This window comes from Anastrepha obliqua, chromosome 5 (assembly GCF_027943255.1).
Source record: "Anastrepha obliqua isolate idAnaObli1 chromosome 5, idAnaObli1_1.0, whole genome shotgun sequence".
Classification (NCBI taxonomy): domain Eukaryota; kingdom Metazoa; phylum Arthropoda; class Insecta; order Diptera; family Tephritidae; genus Anastrepha; species Anastrepha obliqua.
The window spans coordinates 2,961,286-2,986,086 of NC_072896.1; the positions used below are offsets into that span (position 1 = coordinate 2,961,286).

At 35.0% G+C, this 24,801-nt stretch overlaps 3 non-coding genes across 3 annotated transcripts; 1 reads left to right on the forward strand and 2 right to left on the reverse strand.

The window, feature by feature from the left end:
- Nucleotides 1-986: 986 nt before the first annotated feature.
- Nucleotides 987-1,110, reverse strand: Trnal-caa (transfer RNA leucine (anticodon CAA)). The gene is made up of 2 exons: nt 1,073-1,110; nt 987-1,031 (listed from the first exon to the last, which is right to left on the reverse strand). It is a non-coding gene; the product is annotated as a tRNA-Leu (tRNA).
- A 1,744-nt stretch (nt 1,111-2,854) lies between these two features.
- Trnal-caa (transfer RNA leucine (anticodon CAA)) lies at nt 2,855-2,979 on the reverse strand. Its single transcript has 2 exons — nt 2,942-2,979; nt 2,855-2,899 (listed from the first exon to the last, which is right to left on the reverse strand). It is a non-coding gene; the product is annotated as a tRNA-Leu (tRNA).
- Nucleotides 2,980-21,261: 18,282 nt separating this feature from the next.
- Nucleotides 21,262-21,334, forward strand: Trnak-uuu (transfer RNA lysine (anticodon UUU)). The gene has a single exon. It is a non-coding gene; the product is annotated as a tRNA-Lys (tRNA).
- Nucleotides 21,335-24,801: the final 3,467 nt, after the last annotated feature.

A 24,801-nucleotide genomic window follows, 5' to 3' on the forward strand; every position in this document is an offset into this window, starting at 1 on the left:
AAAAATTCGAGCATTCGACCATTCAAAGCTCATTATAGAGAATCTACGTAAATTTAAAATAAGAATAATCAACATTCAGATAAATTTTTTATGGATATAGGATTTATATTAGGATTAAGACTTATATGAAAATCTAATATCTACATAAATCACCTAAAAATTTCCTTCATCGAAAGGGAAGAAAAACAAAAAACAAAGTAGATTCAAATTCATAAAAAAGTGGCAGCACAATTGTTTCGAGATACTCAAGTACAGAAGTACTGAAATATTTAAGCGAGTTCAAAGCATGTACGCATGTATGTATGTGTGGATCTGCGCGTATAACGATAAAAGAGTAAAAACATACTGTACAGATACTTAATCATCAATGCTCGCATTGTTATGCTAATTGTCGGAATTTGTATACAAAAATTACCAAACAAAAGCTCGGCTGCGATGCGACGGGATGAGGCAATGAGCACCGAAATGCGAGCAAATTCAAAAGCAAATTTAATGGCAGCTGCGCAAAGCTAAACTAAAAGCGCTTACGTTCAAAACTAAGTATGCGTGTGTGTGTATGCATGTATGTAAAATACCAGTATATGTCACAAGCACGTAAAATATAATTGCTATTGTTGTTGCTTGGTAAGCGGAGCATGCAAAAATTAGAATCAATTTAGTGGCATATTTTCTCATCTTTTATTTTCATTTAAAAATATTTCAAGTGCTACGTGGAGTATAGCGCACCGTCTAATTAAGTGAATTACGAGTGAAACGGAATGTCAAGGCTTTTGGCATTGCATTTTGCCTGTTTGAATTAAAATTAATTAAACAATTATTTTCATACTAATGTAGAGCTGTGGAAAAAGTGAAAGGACAGTCCGTTGTAATTAAATCAAACGGAACGAAAAACAAAAACAAATAAAAAACCAAATGCACATAGAAAAGCGCAAAAACAAACCAGCAGTTAAAAAACAAAAAAGAAATCGAATAAAATAAAAAATTCTTGTCAGAAGTGGGATTCGAACCCACGCCCTCAGAGAGGACCAGAACGCTCCGCAGAACAACCCACATTTGCAGATAAGTTTTCACACTTGAGTCTGGCGCCTTAGACCGCTCGGCCATCCTGACATCTGAACAAATTGCGGCAACGACAACTCTAATGAGCCAACAGTGCGTGGCAATAATAAACGTACACAATGTGTAACACTATGTAGGAAAGTGTGTTGTCCACCCACGATTTTATAAAATATAAGAAAAATATAGCTTTTTCTACAGCATACAATAAATTTCATTTAAATCAAAGTTTGAAACTTCGTGCCAGATTTACAAAAATTCTACACAAATTGTCATCAAAATTTTAAACTTTTAAATCAGAATTTAAAAAAATGTACGCAGTTCTATAGCCCATAAAATTAAGTGCAACGAATGCACAACCTGTTTTTGATATGAGGAAATGCGCAGCACCGTCAAAAATTATCAAGCATCAATGCTATTTAACGCATTATATACATACAAGGATTGCTATGATATACTTTGACTTATATTATATTTGTTGTAAAATAAACTTTATAAAAAATGATATATTTAAAGCGTAGTCGCGAAACTTTTCCCCCGAATTGGAGGCCTCTATAAACAGCTGTTTTAATTGTATGCATCATCTTAATTAAATTGAGGTCACATATTTTTATTATTTCTGATTTTTGGCATTTTGAAAGAGCCTAAAAGTATTGCCATCACTCGAATTCCCGAAGCCAGGCTTTGGTTTTTAAAAAACTGCCAATTGTCTTTTAAAGTTCCTTCTGAATTCGTGCTATATTTTGAGAAAGTAATAGTTTTGCATTTTCTGGGCTGACTTGCCCCTTTTTATCGGAAGTTTGCTCGAAATATTGAGCAGACACTTAAAAAATCGAATACGTTATATTATATAAATCGATATACCGAAAAAACCGCAGACATTACGCAATTTTTTTTCTTTTATTCACAAGGTCCATAGTATTTGAAAATGGAAATACGTTTGCCTAGCTCTGCCAACAACCTTATTTTTACGGTTACGATAAGATAATAACAGTAAATTAAAAAAAGTCACTTCATATTACTAAAATACATGAACAAGAAGGTTGCATTACAGTTTTTGTTCTATTTTTAAAGAAAATTTAGAAAACTATCTACCTATTTAGAAAAGCTTGGAAATACCAAATATTAAATCACGTCTTTCACTTTGCGCTCACAAAAATGGTGATCTTGTGATAAAACTGTATATTTTTGAATTAAACAAACTTTGTAATTATTATTTTTCATTACTATTGAAATATCGGCATTGTTTACCTCAGTGTAAAAACAAGATACTCAGAATAGTTCAGTGCATCGGTCAACCTATTTGAACATAACTCGAAAAGCTATAGGAATCACATTATTGAGCTTGTGGAGATTACTGAGCATATTCTAGGTTATAAACAAAAAAAGCTGTGAAATTTTCCCAAAATTGTGTTAAAAAAAAATACTATTCTTCTCCAAATCATTTCTTTTAAAAAGGATATTTTATTCTACAAAATTTAATAAAAGCATTTTATTTTTAACAAAGAATATATTTTCTCTTAAAATATTACAAAAAAAATTATGAAAATGTTAAAAAACCAAAGATATTTTAATTAAAAAAGCTCTATACTAAAACTTTCAAAATTTGAAAATTATAAACTCTTTTTATTTATCTCAGTTTACTTATCTACTATACTCCAGCCTACAAATAAACCAATTTTTAAAAGAATTGACGACTATTTATAAAATATTTGCATCACTTGGCGTGGAATCGCTCAAATACACAAAGAAAAATAAATAAAAGCAATTAAAAAAACCAAATAAAATAAAAAATTCTTGTCAGAAGTGGGATTCGAACCCACGCCCTCAGAGAGGACCAGAACGCTCCGAACAATAACCCACACATTGTAGGTAAGTTTTCACACTTGAGTCTGGCGCCTTAGACCGCTCGGCCATCCTGACATCTGAACGAAATGCGGCAACGACAACTCTAATGTGCCAACAGTGCGTGGCAATAATATACGAACACGATTGTATATATGTATAAGTATGTAAGTATGTAGATATATATTTAAATAAATATATTTATAAACATTTAATTGTTTTTTTTATTTTCCAATTCATTATCTAGAATTTAGATATGTACATTCGTGCATATGCCTCATGTAGCGAACATTGCAAGGGGAAAAAAATTTGTGTACACTGACAGAGACATCCATTTCTGCCCACGCGCCGCTACAACGTAATTGATTTCCGCGGCGGTGATGTCTTTGATAAGATAAAAACAAACACCAGCCAGCTGTTTCGTCGATTTTTTATTGAGTGATAATATGAAACCAGATAGTTCAAATGAAAACAACAGTGAAACGTATCTACTATTAGTTTTTTTTTTATACAAATACATATGTATGTACATAAGTACATATGTAAGTATGCATATTTCTATTGAGTTATTAAAGCTGCTTAACTACTAAAACTTCGTATAATTGAGTGCCTTTTGAGGACATAAACAAAATATGACAAGTAGCTTTTGATATCTTAGAATTACTTTCGGGTATTTAGATAATTTTTAAGTACTTGCTGAGCCTAGATATGTATGTATGTTTGAGAGAATACACTTGGCTGGGCATATCGCGGTACCTCCACTTGACTCGCAGCGAATACGATAGAATCAGCTGTAAACCTATCACTATTATAGAGTCATGATTACATATTTAGTTTCTCACTCTCGTCGTAGTTCTCTCACACAGCTCATCTAAAATTACGTCGGGGTTTGTTTTTTAACACACAACTTTGAAGGGTTCATGAACATAAAAAATACAACTTTAAGTTGTATTCAACCAAAACTGCAACCTGAAGTATACTGACTTACTTAATTTTGCGGTTATTTTATATTTTTAGTGTACCCCGGAAAAAATGCATACAAAATGCATCTATATATATATATAATTGGTGCGTACACCCTTTTTGGGTGTTTGGCCGAGCTCCTCCTCCTATGGAAGGACCTACAGATATTTTTGTGAGGAGCTTTTTCATGGCAGAAATACACTCGGAGGTTTGCCATTGCCTGCCGAGTGTCGACCGCTATTAGAAAAATGTTTTTTCTAATTTTGGTGTTTTCGCCGAGATTCGAACCGACGTTTTCTCTGTGAATTCCGAATGGTAGTCGCGCACCAACCCATTCGGCTACGGCGGCCAAAATGCATCTAACAAAACAAAAACGAACACTCCTCAAATAGTAGCTATGGGAGTAATAGCAGCTCAACACAAGTGGGAGTGGTAGCTGGTTGGTGGTTGGTGGGAGTTGTAGTTTTTTGCTACTACTCCAACTGCAGAGAGTACTGAACATTTTTCTACTATTACTCTGAGCGACTAACAGTAACGAAATGTATCTTGGAGCGGAGCAAAACGGCATTTCCCGTGTTTTACGCTACCTGCTCCACTATTCATCTGCTCAAGTTCAGAGTAGTAGCGCGAGCAAAAATTAAAACTAAGAAGTAGTGGAGCAATATCAATTCCAATCTATCACTTGATAGATATTCCCCCATTCCTGTGTCAACTCGATCAGTGAGATTGAGGGGGAACGCCACTGTGGAGGGTCAAAAAATAGTCGATTTTTGGGTTTTTTTTTGTAAGTAGGAATGATTACTCGAGGATCGGACACAAGGCAATTTATTATATGTGTATTAAACTATGTTGATGTAAATTTTTATTAAAAAATATTGAAAATTGACAAATTTATTTTATTTACGTAACGAGTTAAAAAAAATTACGTCATCTGGTGGCAGCGATACAGCAATGAATAATCATCTGAAATCAAAAAACCAAAAATTTTATTAACCTACATAATAGTGGCTATCGTTGTACGTAGCCAAAATGGTGGTGATTTGAATTTCGATGTGTGTTTTTCACCATTTTTTTGATTTTCAACAGGCCCAAAAAAATAGTTATTTTCAAAAATTTGAAAATCGGCTACGTGCGACAACAAAAATCTTGAAAAAAAGAAAATTAAAATCGGTTCATTAGTCTTCGAGAAAGGGTTGCCACCGTATCAAAAAAAGTCGTTTCGAGAAAAAGGCGTTTGAAATAAAGCACTACGGGGCCGAACCGACGGGCGCTCCCTTAAGTGCACATAGAATCGGGAATAAAGCGAATTTCGCTTTAAAATTTTTTCCACGTTTTCTTGAGTAGTTATACTAACAATTTATGCAAAAAAAAAATCCATTTTTTTTTTTTAATTTTCACAGTGGCGTTAGGGATCTGGGACTATACGAGTATTTCGACTCGAAGCTCATATTTATTTTTTCATTAAATCTGTATGTAATAATAAAAGTATAGATATTTAGTTTGATTCACAGGTGCACAAAATCATATTTTAAAAAATAGAATTCCAAATGTATGTATGTTAATAAACATGTACAGAGTGCTCCGATTTGCACCGGGCTTTTTGTATTTTGAAGCTAATCTACAAGCTAAGAAGCCATGTCTATAAGCTAAGATGTGTTAAGAAATAAAAAAATTCGTACACAAACTGCAAAAATTTAGAAATTACTCAACCGATTAGAGTACTGGTTTTTTGTTATGAAATTTTGAAGTGTTTACTGTCACTCTGCATTCATCAAATGTATCAATTATTTCATATTACTATTGAAATTTCGAAAACAAAACGCACACTTTTTTTTTAATTCATGTTTGGCTAAGTGGGAATAAGCCGGCAAAGCAAAGATAAAAAATGATTGCGCTCTGTTTTCTACGTCACTTAATTTGTTATTGTGTTCCCCATTACTCTTTCGTATATGCTTTGTCTTAGCGGTGGAGCAGCGTATGCCTGGTGCAGTTATAAGCAGAACAGAACATAAATAAAATAATTATATGAAATAGGAGTTATTATCGTTATTACTTTATCTAATTTTCAACGGATAAGGGGGAATCGTAGAAGGTATTTCGCTCAAGCGAATTTACTGCAAATCGATTAATATTCGCAGTAAAAACTCAATCAAAGTAAATGCTTTTAATGGCATCGTTAAATGAGGAATGCATTAATTTTTCTACAAACATACACACACACACACACATCTATATTTATAAATTCATAAGCGCTCAACACTGACGATAATGGAACTTTTAATTAAAACGTGACTGCAACGAAATTCTATAGTAACCAAATAAAAAATGTATGCATGTAAGTATGCGAGTAAATAAATCGACGAGACACACGTTTCACGCAGATGAATTAGCTGAGAATTCTGAGTATGACATTTGATATAGAAAACAGCTGCATCGATCGTGGCAATAAACTTTGTGTTTGCTTTACAAAAACAGCGAAGCCAAAGACAAATAAGTGTACTACACCCTGTCCGTGTGTGTGTGCGTGTGTGCGGGAGAGGGGTATAAAAGGCTGACAAGTATCGTTAGTGGCGTTTTACAAGCACACACACACACACACGTACACACAAACCAAAGTAAACACGATCACAGGAAATCAGCTACAATATGTTGGTAACAATACACCAACAACACACCATATGCACCGTTTGGCTAACATGAAAAGGTCAGGGACACAAAAGGTCGTTGAAGTAGCGGTGGGATATTTGAGCTACAGTGACTGCTGTTCAAGCACAAATGCGACAGGATCATTCACTGCAGCAGGGAGGCACAGCAAGAGGGTGAGCAGCAACGGCCACTGAAGTGCACTTTTAGGTATCCAACATAGCGTGGAAAGTGCGCGCAGTTATATGTAAGGTTTCGAAAATTTTAAAATTTAACTAATATATGATTTACTTTTAGAATCTGCTGAGTTGACCTGCTTACCCCGTCTTTCATCCATCTTCCGCTTACTCAATTGCCGGCATGCTTGTAGCCCGTAAGAAGAAAAAACCAAAAAAGGCCGAAAATAAAACCAGTTTGAGTTTCAGCTTCAGTGAAACTGCTAACACACACATTTAACGCAAAACGTAAGGAATCAGCCGCCAGTAATGCGCTCAAATTACGCACGAGAAACTGGTTTCTTTGGACAGTTTTTATGTACCGAATAGTTGCAGTTTCATGCAATGCCGGCTTCATAATTCTTTTGTTTTTTTTTTTTCTTTGGCGCTTCCTTGCTATGTTCGTGAGCTATAGTTTTTTCTTTTCATTAATTTTTTTGGTTTCCTTTTTTGTGTTTTCTTTTTATTTTTATTTTCATTTCTCATTTATTTGTTTATTTTTGTTTTCTTCGTGGTGATTCTCCTCTCCATTGTAGTTGGTTTTGTTTTGCGACTGTGTTTGTTGTTTTTTTACGATTTGTTGATTTTTCAAACGCAATCTTAACCGCTAAATAAGCATTCATGTAGGTACGTACTCGTTTATAGGATCTGCGGCCCTTACAGAACAAATACACGAAAGTATCTTGCAACTTATGGCGCGCTGGTCACGACACGAGTGCTCAACTGCCCAGCTACCACAACACCTATGTACCTAAACGCTCTGATGCTGCCTCCATCTACATACGTACATACGTACGTTCACAACAATGCCTGCTCTGGTATGCTTTCGTGGTATCCATAAAAAGGTTCTTCTGCTCATTCAATTACCTTACAATAGGCTTCCAGCCGCCAGCCATTAAGCCGATTTATTCCAACAGGAAAAAAGTTCACCCTTTTGTCAATTTGGCATTATTTGATTTGTTCCCTTGTTCTTGTACGTACACACATACAGATGTACGCAGACATCTTATTTCGTTGCTTTTTTAATAAGTATTTTATTAACATTTGAAAGGATATGCGGATACATTTGTAATTTTCTTGGTTGTTAAGTGTGAAGTGATGCAAATTTCGGTTTTGTTCTCCCGTCTTTACCTCTTTGTCTGCGATCACTCCGCAAGTATTCTCATTTGCTTTGTGGACTGACTTTGACACGTCTGCTAGTTGTTTCGACGAGTTTTAATATGTAATATCCTATCTTTTTTCTTGTTGGTAGTTAGGCCACAATTCTGACATTTCCTGTGAATGTGGGGTTATTTGATAGGGTTTAAATGTCGTTCGAGTATTATGGCGCATTATAGTCTTGTTGACTTGTGAGTGATGTGAATATTTTACATATGAACGTATGCATGCTTTTGTGGTGGTTGGGGAAAACAGCTTGCCTCGAAAATGACATTTTTGATATAATGATCAGATTCAAATAATTTTTATTATAACTTGTATGGAAAAACCATCCTCGGTCATGGTGCTGACGAGTCAAACTGATTTAAGCAACTTATAGCCACCTAATTTACCAACTGGGAGTCGCTTATGCAGCTAAATGGGCTACATCAACAAACTCATGCATTTCCAACGCGTAGTGCTTTTAAGTGAATTATTGTGAAGAGGAGTGCGCGCAATAGATATTATATTAAATCACGAAGCTGAAACTCTATAAAGAAATAATTAGGCATTGCGTTACTTATGCATCTGAAACCAGATCACGTCACGCTTACAACTATGAATACCTAGCCGAGCTCATCGACTTACGAATAGTGGACTACATCAAGCTACGCCAGCGTTTAAGTGGGCTGGACATGTTCTGTGGATGGATCTCAACGAAATTGCAAAAAAATCTGCAATAGTTAGCTGTACGTACCTTATAATAGGGGTCGCCCAAGAAAAACTTAGATTGACACAGTTGATAACAAGGTCAAAACCTTTGGATTGAAAAACTGAAGAATGCCTGCAAAGGATGGATATTCTCGGTCAAAGCTATTCAGGGAGACTGAGGTTGAAACTGGACCGTCACGTCAACAATGATGATGATGAGACATGTACATACATATACACTTAAGAACTAGACACTATCGGTATAGCATTAGCCAGTTGTCATTCTAGAATATGGGAACATTAGAAGCGCCAAATAATAAATCTTCGCAAATGGTATTCTAAACAAATACACCGCAGAAACTATAATTATGTCAGTCTTGAAACGGAGAATCTCTTTTCTTATCAAGTATTACTTTGTACCAAGTAGCCTATTGAGAAGTAAGGTCCTCCTCAACGAAAAAAAAATCACACTTTATAATCTCATCTTGGCCAGCCTATTATAGCGCGCAGGAGCGTGAACGAGGACAACATCTGATAAGGTGGCACTTGCGAGTGTTTGAGAGAAAGAATCTGCGGAACATTTTCGGACCTTTGCTCGTTGGCGACAACCGGTGAAACAATGAGCAGTAAGAGCTTTACACCATCATAGAGTTTAAGTCTGAAAGGTGTAAATAAAATATTTAATTATTGTACAAATAAACTAAAAATAATCAAAAGTAAATAATAAAAATATTTAAAAATTTTATTAATGGAATATTTTTGACATTTTCGGAAAGACAGGTTTAATGAAAACTTGAATAACTAAGCCAAATCTTGACCGATTTTGACTTCTAAGGTATCATTGGAAAGGTATTTTATCACGCTTGTGCAATTTTTGCGCAAGTATGGACACCACTCCATTCCGTTAACTGCGTTAATAAAATTTGTTAGCATTCTTATGCAGACCTTTTAAGCATACGCTTTTCCTTCAACTGGGGTGATTTTTTTGGAAGAAGTTTTTTTTAAAACTAATTTTATTTGTGAAAAACTAGATTTCTGGAGGTACTTTCAAATATTTTTGCGAAATATTTTGGAGGAAGTTGTAATATATAAAAAAAATTTTAATTCCGGTGTGTCAGCTTCTTTTTGTGAGACACTTTATGACATGAAGTAATATATTTTATATTTCCAAATCCGAAAATTGTATTTAGATTGTAACTCCTCCAAAAAAATGGGCAAGGGCTTTACACTACGACAGCCTTTATGTCACCCAATTAAAAAAAACACCAGATACCATCTAAGCATACATATCTACATACATATAAGAGAAAGTTCTTTTGAAGTTCCTAATGAAATAAACCGAAATTTTCACCATCTGAGGTGCGAACTTGTAGCGAGCATGGAATGAGCAGATAGAAAGCAATCAACAAACGAAGCGTAAAAATGAGCAACAATTTATTTTTTTTGCTTTTTTCCAATGAACATTGGCGCCAAGGACTGACCGGGGAAAATTGAATCACCCGAAATCACAAAAAACTTAAATCAGAATTTGCCTAACCAAAAACGAAAAATAAAGCGAATGATGATTGCTTGCGGTTTTTTTTTTCAATACAGTTCGTGTGTGGAAAATATCCAAAAAGGCAGAAATAATACAACATATGAGGCCTGACTAAGCAAAACTGATGGACATACCGGAAGAGCGACAGCGATATTTGAGTCGGTGAGCAGTATGGGCAAGAGGGACTCATGTCAAGTGACCACACAGCACACAGGTATACACAGGTACGCACACAAACGCATTCACACAAGAGTGCCATTGAGGCAATCGACAAAATGAGTTTCGGTGCCATGATGGAATTTGGATTTTTTTGCACAAATGCTTTTGAAACAGAAGTGACCATTTGCATTTCATGGCTGTTGGAGTAGCGGGGGCAGAAGCAGCAGTCATTGGCATTAATAATGCATGAAATTGAATGGAAAAGGTCAAACGATTAAAAGGGGCATGCAGTAGAAGGATGCGGAAGCTTTCGTATTAAGCCTTTCCAAAGAGTCGGGAAAGGAGTATGGAATTCGCACTATGAAATTCAAGTTTGGTTTCTTTCGAAAGGAAAGTAATCATTATAGTTCGTTATTTTAGATAATCTTCACAGCATTTCGATTAATGTAACTTATTTTACTTGGGCAAACGTGGGTGAGGAGTTCAGGAAACTAATCGAATGGCCTTAAGAAACATTAAAATGTTTGGGTAGCTAATAAAGACAAAACAATATAAAAATGTGTCGAGGATCATAAATCTATAACCTAAATATCACTCTAACGGAACCATAATTTTAGTGTTTCCCGCCTATGCGCCATCTAGCGGATAATTTTTTGCACGAATCATAAATTTTCAATGATCGCTGCGGTTCAACTTTGGCCAAAAATTGACCAAGTTCAGTTCGCTCGGTCTTAAAAATAGATTTTGCGAGTGTATGGGAATTTTCTCTCGTAGCATTTTTCTTACTTTTCCAAGACCTACAACCTGTGTAGGTCTCCATCAAAATGCCGGAACACAGTCATGCAGTGCAATTAATTTAAAGAATAAATTAGCCCCATAATCAAGGCAATTTTTATGCGGCATAATTTAATCAATCGAATTAAATAAATAATTGAATTAGTTGCCCATAAATTGCACTGTCGATGGATCAGAATAAGAACATAGCCAACATGGCTATAATAACAACAGCAACAACATTTGCTTACAAGTAGCTACAAATGTCAAAAATTAAAAAGAGCAAAATCAATAAAGTCAACAGCTTTTATGTCCAGCATAAATGAATTTTTAATATTTATTAGCTATTCGCCCGGCTGACGACGCTGTCAAGCACCTACGATTCGATTCGCATACAGATAAATGCTTATGAATAAATACAAGCAAAATGCAAAAACAAAAGCAAACAGCAGTAAACAAATTTACATCTACTTCTGTGCGTTATATGGGCATGCAGCAATAAATATTCGCAAACACCCGCGCTCAGTCAGGCGGCCAGTCAGCCAGCCAGCCGGCGAGTGTTGCCAGCCAATTTAAATGCAAAACGCATGCAACTTCATCTTTCATTCTCATTTATTGAATTTAGCGCTTTAGCAAGTTCTGTATGCACATATTTTTGTTTTTGTTGCTGTTATGTTTTTTTTTTACTTTGTGGCTTGCGCTTTTAAAACGGAAGTTGCTGGCTGTCCATCTTCACTTTGACACTGTGCTGCCACCCCTTTAATTTTCTAGTTTTTGCTATTTGATTTTGCGCTGCCATTGACAAAAACTTCACTTTGCATGCAAAACACTCGCATTCCGATGTTTTTGTTGCTTGTTGTTTTTGTTTTGTGTTTCAATGCGCAAAAAACTGCTAGAAAAGGAAATAAAAATGGCAGTGGCAAAAATAAAGCCGGCACCGGTTGAACCGGCTGCCATTCATTATCAATGTCAACGCTGTTGCCGGCTGCCGGTGGGCGTAAACACAGTCACCCACACTCTTGCACTCCCACACGCACGCGCACACACATGTGCGAACATTTTCAGCTCGCACTCGAAACCTAGCCCACTTGTTGTTTTGCATTTGTATTTCAGTGAATTTTTTGCTCACTTCGAAATGAAAAGTAAAAAAGTTGTAACCCAAAGCAAGCAACTTCCCTTTGACTTAGGAAATCTTTGCACATCCATCCATAATTTTACACCACATCACCACTCTCACCTGGTGTTATGCATCTTTAGAATCACCTACAACTCCCTAGATCCTGTCATAAACAAATACCCATACACAAACACACACACACACAAATACACGAGCATACGCAGTTTTGACAGTGAAAAATGGCCATTTACTCGGCGTGTTTGATTTGTTCTATAAATAATCGTTAGTCCATTTTACGGTTGATTGTTTGCCAGACACACTGATATCAACTTATTAGATCCCCCTCTTCCCGTTCTCTGATGCGCTTTCCCAACACATCTCTGCATTGTCATCATTCTCCTCTTTTTAATCAAGACAATTTTTTGTGATAGCAAAAGTCTGCCATCGAAAGGAAAATTTGCATCTCACTGTCTGACTACGAATTGAGATTTGATTTAGTGACTTTGATTTTTAAAGTGAGTGATTTACTGGCAAATGTCAACTTAATTTATAGCTTCAGTTGCATGAAGTGAACTTTTGCGACTATAAATGTAGTGGTACAACGGTGAGCAAATTCTATGGCGTTGACTAAATTGAGATGCATACACTGCGTTAAACAACTATTGCATTAGGAAATTTTTCTTTGCTGGCAATCTTGCGCATTTTCTCCATTTAATATGATATTTTTTTATTAACAAAAAAAAAAATGTCACAACTCAACTCGACTTTTGAGCCACTTGAAACTTGCACTTTTTTCAACCAGAACTCAATGGGCTATGCAACTGCATATCCGACATTTTTCTAAAAATTCTGATTAAAAAGTATGCAATTTTTATGGAAATTTGTTGAATGTTTGCTAAATCTGCACAATGTTTGAAACTTGGTATGGATTTTGGTGGAGAGTCAACTATTATATTTAAAAAAATTATTAAAATGACTATCTACTGTTAAAATTTTGAAGTTGCCCACTGGCTACTCAATCGGTCCCAATCGACTGCGTTTGCCTATGAACTGGTCTGTTACTGGTCACTGAGTCTGTTACTGTTGTAGTTGTTATTTTTGAAAAAGCATAAACATGCCACATACTTGTTTGGGAATGCTGCTGAAATATCAGTCCATTGTCGGATATACGCCGGTCCCATTCATATTGTTTTTACAAACAAGCTTAGACAAGAAACCAACATAGGAAACGATAGTGAGACAAGAACTGCCTAAGCGAATTTATGAATTTGCCATTAGCGACAAATTTCTGGTCACAAAGATTTAACTGATATTTCGAATAAGTGACCGCGTCTGGGAAAAAGGTGGTTTACGACCAAAAAATCGATTTTGCGGATTTGACGATTTCTTGTCACGATTCTTTATCACCCTACAAAGTCAATGTCAGCAGTTCCAAGTAAAGACATTTTTTTGCAATTGTTTAAACAAATTAATAAAAATGTATTTCGATTGAATTTTTTCATGCAAATTACGCTTAGCATTTTCGCTAAAATTTTGGCGAGGCACTTTAAATGCATTTTTCGCGATAAGTTGATTGCGGAGTTGCGATGTTAACCACCTTTTCCCATAACTATAAGAAAAAAAGTCTACTAGAGCTCTTAAGGGGGGAAACCGGTTTAGGAGGCCAAAATTTTGGTATTTTTCGGGAATTTTTTGACCAAAAAAGGAATAATCAGAAATTGTTTAAGTTTAGAGGATATTTTATTTATATTTTAGGTACACTTTTAAATTTTTTGAAGCTATTTCCGCGGGAGATAGTGGCGTTAGAGCGTGCTATCCATGGACGATCACCATCCGAGTGTCTTGCTGGTGGGAATTCCTGAAGTTGCACTTTTTCTTTGAAATCAACAGCACTTTTTTTTTCATTAACAACATGTTTCCTAAGAATATGAACCTAATTGTGGTAAAAAAATATTGAAAATTGCATGCTTTTGAGGCGCTTAAACACAAAGTAGTTTTTTTATACCATATTTTTTCATAAATTTTGCTTAAAAATACATATTTTAAATAATAACATAATCCCAGAATTAGGTTCATATAGATTAAAATTGAATAAAGAAAAAATTCCGAAAAATTTTAAAACGATTGGTCGATAACTTTTTGAGCTACAATTCACACCAGTTGAAAAAAAGTAGTTTCGAGAAAAACGTCGTTCTAACTAACGCGCGCTACGGTGCGGAACCGACGGGCAGTCACTTAAGTGCTCATAGAATCGGGAATAATGCGAATTTCGCTTTAAAATTTTTACCACACAGTCTTGAGTAGTTATACTAACGATTTATGCAATAAAAAAATCGAGTTTTTGATCGATCTAAACCGGTTTCCCCACTTAAGTCAATTTCGAGCTCCCTGAATTTTAAAACAACCCATATTTAATTAATATGAAGTTAATATTGAGGCTTATATTTACTTAAGTACTACAATTCACGAAAGAATTAACAGTCCAAGATGATTATGATGACATCTGCGAAAGCAATAAAAGAAAAATGTTCCAATATCACTGTGTTTTTACTGGCTTAAAATGGTATCTCATAACGAAAATTATTCCATATTTATTGCTGGTTTGCCGTTTGTTTTAATTTAAAAGTGTAAAATGCAAGTTTTTACGTTAAAATTATTATATAACAAGTGCTTTTGATCGCTTTATCCCGCTTTCTTATTTATGTGGCTGTTTTGGTTTAGAAATAAACAAATTTGCCGCGCGGAAAAGCTTTGTCTGAATTTGAGCAATTACGAATTTTAACACGGAAAGAAAGGCCTTAAAATACGAAAGATGGCTTTAAATTTAAAAAGAAGCAAAATGGGTGCCTTTCATTAGTTTCATTTAAAAGAAAAGTACGGATGTACCAAGAGAAGGTAGAAGGTAGAAAACCAAAACTTAGCGCTAGAGATGCTCGGGAAATCAAACGTGTAGCTATACTCGTAAATAAATCAAATAGCCCTGCTGAAATTAAACTCTTAATGTAGAAGTTACTACCCGTCGTGTGCAACAAATTTTGCAAGCGGACTCTAATCTAGAATATATAAAGCGAGAAGCTAAACCTAAGTTAACCACACGATACAAACAGGCCAGAATGACATTTGCAGAAAAGTATATTACCAATTTTGGGAAAATTAATCGGAAAGAGTATTTTTTTCCGATAAAACAATTCAATGTGGACGTACCAGATGGTTCTCAAATGTATTGTCATGATAAACGGAAGCAAAAGGAGCAGAGAATGGCTCGTAATTTCGGAGGGGGTTCTGTCAAGGTCTGAGCTGCCATTAGTGTCAAAGGCAAAACGCCAATATGTTTCGTATCCACAAAAATGAATAGTGCTAAGTATAAAGAACTTCTAGACGAAGAACTTTTTACTTTTTTGAAGATAATTTGGATGAGGAGTGGATTTCCCAGCATGACAACGCAGCTATTCATACCTCTAAAGCAACAACGAAAAAAATGATTATTTTAGAATGGCCTGCCTGTATCGAAAATCCTCGTTAACGTAATCGAAAATATATTGACAATACTTTAACAATCGGTTTTTAAAATGGAAGGCAGTTTGGTAGCGCTGAGAGCCTTAAAAGGTGGATCAATGTTGAATGATCAAAAATTTAGGAATTTCTTGGGGCGAAGAATTTATTTTTTTATATATATATTTTTTTTTAAAGAAAAGCAAGATGGCGTTATACGTGTATGTTTGTTTCTTTTTTAGTTTTTTTTTTGCCAGTTTCCGTTTGATTTACATATTAAAAATTACATATAATATGACTAGCACCGCTATCTTACGATTTTTTAAATAAAAATTAGATATAATTGGATATAATTTTTTTTTGTTTTGCATACACTTTCTTTCATGTAACAGACTTCCGGACGTGTGCTCTATATGGAAGAAATTCCTCAACATCGTACGCAAGAAAGAATTGTCGAAAATCAACGCGATTTTAATCGACTTTAAGCTTTCACTTTATTATACTAAAATTGAATGGCCTATAAAACTGCAAAACCAAAAATTCTCTGAAAAATCTCATTAATAAATTTAAAATTTTTATGAAATTTTATGAGATTTTTAAGAATTTCGTACAAAGTCTGGAACTTTGATTTATTAGTCTTTTGTTATACAGGGTTGCCCATATTAGACGGACCCATCTGGCAACCCTTTATCTTTTGACAGAGACGTCGGATCGCTTAATGACATACAGCGTTGGAAGCGCCACGCGAGCGCTCCCAAATTGTTGAAATTTACATTCAACAAAAGAAGTCAAATCAAGAGGAAGAATCAGGAGCGTTATCCCGATATGATAACCACTTTTGTGATGGCAATCATTCGTCGAAAGCGTATGAGGCAGTTCTGGTTTCAACAAGACGGCGCTCCACCACACACAGCTCGGACCACAATCGATTTTTTGAAGAAATTGTTTCCTCGTCGTTTGATGTCGAAAAATGGCGATTTTGACTGGCCACCGCGTTCGCGCGATTCAACGCCACCTGACTTCTTCTTGTGGGGATATTTAAAATGAAAGGTTTATATTCATAGCCTAAGACCATAGAAGAGCTCAAGAACAACATTCGTGAGGAAATAGCCGCTATTCCAGCCGAAATGTTAGCTAAAACTATGGAAAATGCTGCAAAACGGGCACAATGCGCCGTACAGGCTCAAGGCGGCCATTCGAGAGATATCATATTCAAAAAGTGATGTCAACAAATCTACTTCAACCAAATAAAATGATTATTATCGTTAACATCAAAACAATTGTGTAAAAAGATTAAGTGACGTGATTATATGATCAGAAGTGTAGCTTCTTTCACAATTTGCGCGGCGCAAAATTGGCTTAGAGTTATGTTCTAATGAAATTTTCTTATAATTTTATGTGGATGTCCAAAAAACAAAAAACAAATAGTTCTATAAAAATTGACCCACCCGAATGTTCATACATCTTTTCTGGTATGCCATTTGAACCAACTAACCATAATTTGGATTTCACACTTATCGGTGTAGAGTAATCCCTACTTTACTAAAGGGGAAGCGTCTAACTGCAATTTAAAGCCACCATATCAGTAGTTAAACTGCACTATTCACTTCAAATCGAAATATTTGTAAAAGAAAAATCTGTCAAAATATCCCCTTATCCCTGTTGGAATCACAACAGAATTGTTATTAACCTCGCGAACTCTACAATCAAATATCTCCTTTCTTTTTTATTTTTTTCCAACCAGATTTCAGCGCAGTTTAACAAAATTGTCAAATCAAAATTACTCTTTCATGTGCTGCGTATTTTATTGGATTCGTTGCTGATGTCGCTGATTCGCACCGTGGCAATGACTCACACACTGTTATTTACATATATGCGATTTTAAGCATTTCCATTGCTTGGATGTGCCACGCGGTGGGGTAGCAAAGTGGCTGTGCTGAAAAATTGCATTTTATTGCAAAATCACGCGTGCAGTGACTTTTATGGTATTTTGGCTGAAACAGAAATAAATACATGTTTTTATAAACATTTGTATGTCTGTGTGTGTGTGTATGCTTGACTTGCTGCAAGCAAAATTCGTATAAAAGCATGTACTACTTATGCATGTATGTGTAGCTGCTGCACAGATTCAACAACAGGGCCACCAAATATGTGGCAATCACAATGGCCACAACTCAAACGGCCGGACATGCGACAAAAGGGAGCGAAGGACAGCGGCGACAATACAGTTAGTATGCAACAAGCAAATCCCTGTCACATACCGACGCCTGTCCGACGCATTTCCGCCGAACAGACACGTGCCGCACAACGTGCAGACACTTACACATGTAAATATGTGCACACATACATACATACATGGCTTCTGCGATATTATCACTTTGGAAATTTTCGGGCGAAATATGCAAGGCATGCAATTTGACGCAACTATGGCGATGAGGCGACCGGAGCAAGAACGGAGAGAGAGAGGGGTAGGGGTAGTAACTGATGGAACAATGGTTTATCAAATGTCAGGCAATCAACGAAGAGTGGAGCTGCGGTGAAATTGAACTGGCGTGCTGGGCAGGAGAATGGTGCAGTGCCACGAAACATACAATGACAACAAAAACAACACCATAAGTGGCTGTTGATGATTCCAGATAGCAATTGCTGTCTCTGCTGGTGCTACTGCCACTGCCACTTTTATTCGCTGCAACATTGCAGATGAGGTGTTAATGTTGCGAGTGTTGAAGCTTTTTATTGTTGCTACAAGCTGGTAAGCGGTTAATATTTGTATGCCAAGGGTCGTGTTATTGCTCCCAATTCTATATATATGTATGTATGTATATGGCTGTATATGGGTGTGTTAATGTATTTGAAATACACAAACATATGCACGGAACATCATCTTATGCCGACGAGGAATCAAAGTGTACGAAGAAAAATGCAAGACTCAGCTGAAAGCGACTCCCATCAAGGAGCGTGAGCGGTAGCGAGAAAAGGGACGAGCAGAGGAAGAGAAAAGGGAAGAGCAAACAACAAAGCAAAAGGTAACGGCAAGGATAAGCGGAAGTATGGATGGCGCACACAGCCCCTTTACACGTGAAAGCACTACCATATGCCCCATCCACTTTGACCGCGTGTAGTTTCCCCGGCTCTCATCCTCCTCCCGCAAAACAACAACGCTAGACGCGGCCGAAAGGCAATTAAACGTGATTTATTGCTACCGATGTTGAGTTTGCAATTCGCTTGTTGTTATTTTTTTTTTTGTTTTCTTCATTTTAGCATGCACTTTCCAGCATGGCGCTGACGCGAAATTCGAAATTGTAAAAATTTTTATTGCGACAAATTACTTTTGCTACGACATTTTTTGTTTTAGCCCAAATTGGCTCATATATAAGAATTCGCAATATTACGACGGTTGCATGAAATTCCATGCAAAAGTGTAAATCTCATAAACCTATACTTGAAAAACAAAACAGAAACAGAAACACATCAGAAAACAATAGGCGTTTATTTGCTCTGCCACATGGTCTCACGATTATTAATGTGAGTAATTTTTTTGGTTCTCCAAATATTTGAGTACAAAAATGTATTGCTTCAATGAAAATGTTCACAGGGGAGAAACCCACATTTCAAGAGCTTCCTTAGTGCTCGGTGCAATGAATTTTCTGAGCATACATTCATCATTACTCATGTGCCACGCCTTTATTTGAGTAGCAGATACTTTCCATATGGGACTTTTACGAGAAAGGTTGCCATTGAAAGAAATAATGAAGAAAATGAAATATAATAAAATTGAAGTAAAATAAATAAATTCAAAATAAAAAATTTTATTAAATTAACTCAAATTAAAAAAAAAAAATATTCAAAATAAAAAGACGAAATAGAATAATAGAAATAATAATTAAATTAATTAGAAAAACTAAATTAAATTAATGAAACAATTTTTAAAATCAATAAAACATTTTTTTGCATTTTGAAATAAATTTTATTAATAATTGAAATAAAAAATAAATTAAATTAACTCAAATTAAAAAAAAAATTAATCAAAATAAAAAAACGAAATAGAATAGTAATAAAAATTTAATTAATTAGAAAAATATTTAATGAAAAAATATCTAAAATTAATCAAACATTTTCTTGTATTTTGAAATAAATTTTAGTAAAATAAAAAAATTAAATTAAATTATATTAACACAAAATATTTTAAGAATTAAAAATAAATTTTGTTGTTTGTATTTTAAAATAAGTTTTACTATTCAATTCAAAATAAAACAAAACAAAATCGAATCAACAAAAATAAGATTTAATTTCATTAGCTTAAAATAAAAAAATCTGAAATTAATAAAATATTTTCTCGTATTTAAAAAAAATGTATTATTAATTAAAATGAAAAATAAAATAAAACATTCAAATAAAGTAAAATAAAATAATATATGTTGTAGCAAGCACAAAAATATACTTACCACACATTTAGAGTGGTGGTGACGAATTTAGCACTCTATGCCAAGAAAACATTCTCGCAATAGTTTTTCTTCTTAGCAAACTAAATGATTACTAACATTTTCTCAAATTCAAATTCAAGATGCCACTATAAAGGTTTCTTTCCTTTCTCTTCCTCTCATAAAACTCATTTACATGCAAGTAGTACCAGTAATGGCTGGACACGAATTTAGCATTTTTAAGAGTAGCTTATTTTTAAAAGAAAATAGAAGCAAATGACAGGGGAAAAAAGGTGGAAATCCCTTATTTGCAATAACAACTTCACACCGCTGAGGCAAACTCTTCTCAAGAGCCGCACAAAAGTAGTCAACAACTGGACTCAACATATGCCGGATATGATATTCAAAAAATAAATGCTATAAAATTGTCGACCTGATTATAACAAACAAATTTGATTCCAACAATTTTTTTTTGTATTATTATTTTCAGTTTTCAAGCGCTTAAAAAACCCCGATACTTGGAAAATTCAGCTAAACGTTAAACCGGTGGATACAGACATAAAATCGAGCGCATCCAAAAAAGCAAAAACAAAAAAAAAAATCAAATCAGCTATTATACCTACTATCACTTAGAGTAGGTATAATAGCTGATTTGATTTTTTTTGTTTTTGCTATATTTTGTACCTTCACAAAGTGATTAGCTGTTTTCTCGTTCTTTCACTTGTTTGTTTACATTTTGATTGAAATTTTGACACCCAAATCAACAAATTGCAAAAACATGCAAATTTGAGTTGATTCTAGAGGATTGGGCATCGAACCTTATAAAAATAGTGGCAATTCGTGACGCCTTTTTTATTTTGTTACGCAGTGTACAAATAAACGAAATGTGACAGCAAAATTTATTAATACAAAAATGAAATGTGTATCAAATTTGAAATATAGAAATATCTGCTCGAAAAGAAATTAGCTCAATTTCAGATTGTAAGTCAAAATTCAAAAAATATTCAAAACTCATACGTGATTTTTAAAATGCCTTATAAATTTCTGCTGGGAGTTTCACTTTCAGTTTCCCTTCATTGTATTATTTTCCTTATCATCCCTAAATCACAGCACACGGTCGCACGCTGCATGCACACACACACACATCGATGTTTGTAGAGAAGTGAGCACTTTGGTTGTGTATAAATATGTGCCCGGGTAGCTCAGTCGGTAGAGCATTGGACTTTTAATCCAAGGGTCCAGGGTTCAAGTCCCTGCTCGGGCGATAACGAATCTTTTTATAAACCTTTTTAAAAAAATTATTTTATAAAACAACACTGAAATCTGAAACTCAAGTGAATAGACTTGAAATGTTTTACCTTTACAAGGGGAAAAGTTGTAAGTTGAAATGTAAAGTCTACGATTTGGAATATTTGCTATGCCTCGAATACACCAAAAGATTTTGATGAGAATAATTCTAATGAGTTAAATCTTAATAACTCCACATTTTGAGGAGTATTTGCTCGATAAAAGCGTTGTTGTCGTCGAGCAAAAATTTTTGCGCTCGATCGAGTAGCAAAGAATAGCAAAAACAAAGACAAACAAGAAATGATACGCAGATGTGTAGGTGTTCACAAAATGAAATCCAAAATCAAAGTATATTTTGTTTTACAGCTTTGATATAAAGTCAAGTAAAATGTAGCATAGGGTTGCGGTGTGCAAAACTAAAAAATGTAGTAGGTGATGCCACCTTATTATGCTATGGCGCTCCGAACAAGTGTTTTTTCGCATATAACGGTTATGAAAAGTGAAAGCCAACATTACTTGAAAATTTTAGATTGAATAATTTATTATTATAATATAAATTGAAAAATTTGCAAAATACAGCCCGTAAAAAAACTTAGTAGAACAACATTTGGCTAGTTTTGGCTGCTTGTTTTTTGTTTTATTAATTTTCATAAGTTTTTTATAAAACTATGGTTTATTCTACCACAAATACTTTATACTAAAAAACAAAGTTGCAAGTTCCAAGTGATTCAAATTTCTAATGGATTTTTGCTGTTTTTTCTCCATATAAACAGAAATGTCAAGTATTTCGTTAAACGGAGTAATTCGACAGGCGAAAAAATTATCAAATAATAATGAGAAATATGAGCCACTTCAAACGTGCACTTTATTAGTCTAAAATATTTTAATATAGTATAATAGAATTTAATGGGATATAAAACTGCGTACGCATTATTGCTTCTTTTTTTAGTTCTGATTAAAGAGTTTGAAATTTTGATGAAAATTTGTCGAATTTTTATAAATCTTGAACATAGATGAAAACTATGATTTGTATTATACTTGCTGTAAAATGAACTATGTTTTTATGAAAAAAAAAATTTATAAAAAATATATGAGTATTAAAAAAAAGCAAATACAACTAGTCAAAGCTGGTGAAAATGTTGTGGTGTTATAGTTTTTTGCAGCGTATTTATGTAGATACAGAACTGAACATATTTTATCTGCAGACGATAATTTACGAAAGATTTTGAAACAAAATTAATACAAAAATATTTTCCAAGCATAATTAAATTTCGCTGAAAATGTTGCATTGTTAATAAAAAACTAAGTACAGCGAAATTTATTTATTCAAAATTAATACTTCATCAAAAAAAATTTAAAACAGCAAAGAAAAACAAATGCACATTCCATCTTTCTATCGGCGTTCTAACCGAATTCGTTTATTTAGAAATGAATTTTAGTTGTAGTTTTTATTTTAAAGCTTCCAGAAATTCCTTTTTCCCGTGTTTTGTTTATTTTTGTTTTGTTCAGGCATTGCAATAACCATATTTTACTGCCAATTTAGGCAACTACTGTGCATTTCATCACATCCGGCAACCCTTGCCCTCACTACAGTTCAGCTATTCTTCACCACAGAAGCTACGCAGAATTTATCACTTTCGGTTTTCCCATCAATTGTGACAAATTCATGATTCACTCGTGTTTTCGTTGGCCGCGCCCTACCTCATCAACCCACCCACAAACACTGCCAAATTTCAACAAAGCTTTCTTAGATTGCGGCAAATGGAAGTGAGGCGAACGGAGTGCCTTAAGATGTTAAGTAAACTTCATTTATTCACTTCGCTTCATTTCGCGAGACGCGCGCAAACTCAAGTAATGGTATCTACTTGTTGTTGGGCTTACTGCAGCGAATAACAAAACGAGTCCCCTCAGCCCTCACGGGCAAATCTCCAAGCCACCCCACAGCAAAGCAAAACACATCGAAATGGGTCCCAGCTGACAGTCAATCAGTCCTTGCCAGCCGAAAACTAGCGCAATTGCTGGTGTTGTTATTTGTTGTTATTGTTATTGCATTGATTTGTTGGCAAACGTGCGGCAGACATGACTACACGCACAAAAGCCACCCAGCACTGCTTCACACAAATACACCGCTGAGGGCGAAGACCCATTTCTTTTGGCCTTCCTACTCTTCCCATGCTCTGCCTAAAACTTTCTTTTGTACACATATACTTTCCCTTTTTCCCTAGCCACTCTCCTTCACCCCATCACACACAACTCAGCTGGCAACTCGTCAAAATCATTTGTGGCAACTTTGCGCAAAAATCCTATTGTGCGCTTGCAGAGATAATTGCGAAATTCCTTGCGTACTCTTATGCACACACACACACACACGCACACAAACAATTACTACTCCACCCACTTATCCTCAACAAAGTCTGATAATAATCTACTGAAAAATACCCACGTAATGCGAATGTTTTTGTTTTTGTTGTGTGCTCTATACTCGGCAAACTGGAGCATCTTGGCCGCATTCGATGTTAAACAGCGCAACAACGACGATAACGACAGTCATTCCTTCGGTGGTGGCAATAAGAAATTGTTGCTGCTGGTTAATTCTAGCTTGCAGCATACGTGTGGTTCTGAAAAATTGGCATTAGCTACTAACACCAGGCCACATTCTGCGCATGAAAATCCCGTGACCACCCGCTGGCCCCAATCCATAGCCACCGGCATCCACATCACACCGCTCACGTTCATCCCTCTTCACTGCATTGCATCTGGATAATTGTAGTTGTCACTGGCGCTTGCTTGCACGTCTTACAATTTGTATTACCTTTTCTTATACGTGGCTGCTATTTTTCAATGCTCTATTTTTCTTTTCCTTTTCTCAATTGTCATTTATTGATTTTCTGTTTCATTGTGATGTCCTTTGCAAAATAACTTTTATTTGTTGCCGATGCTGCAATTTATAATGGGGCAGTGCAATTCTCGGTTTATTTCTATGTTGCATTGAAAAGAAAAGAAGGAAATTAGGGAGACATGAGTACAAATTGGCACAAGTGCATTGTTCGGCCCTTTTATTGCGCAACAATAGAAAAAAGACAAAACTACCAATCAGATTACAATTTCTTTTTAATCCCAGGAGGCGACTATTCATATTAGGAAATATTTTATGCTGAATAATCAAGGGATTGATCGATGAACGCTGTAAGGTATTATGGTGTTAATTTACCACGCTTTGAATTCAAGATATCATAAAAATAAAAAAAAACTTAATACCAAAAATATTTTGAGACAACTTTTGAGAGTTAAATTCCGTCACAAAAGTTCCGGGGCTGATGTAATAAAAGACCACACAATTAAAATCGAAATTTAGTTATTCCTAAAAACAGGCTTTAATTGAGGCCCCGATTGAGGTTCCACTTAGGAGCCATGGGAAAATTTATATACATAAATAGGCTCATA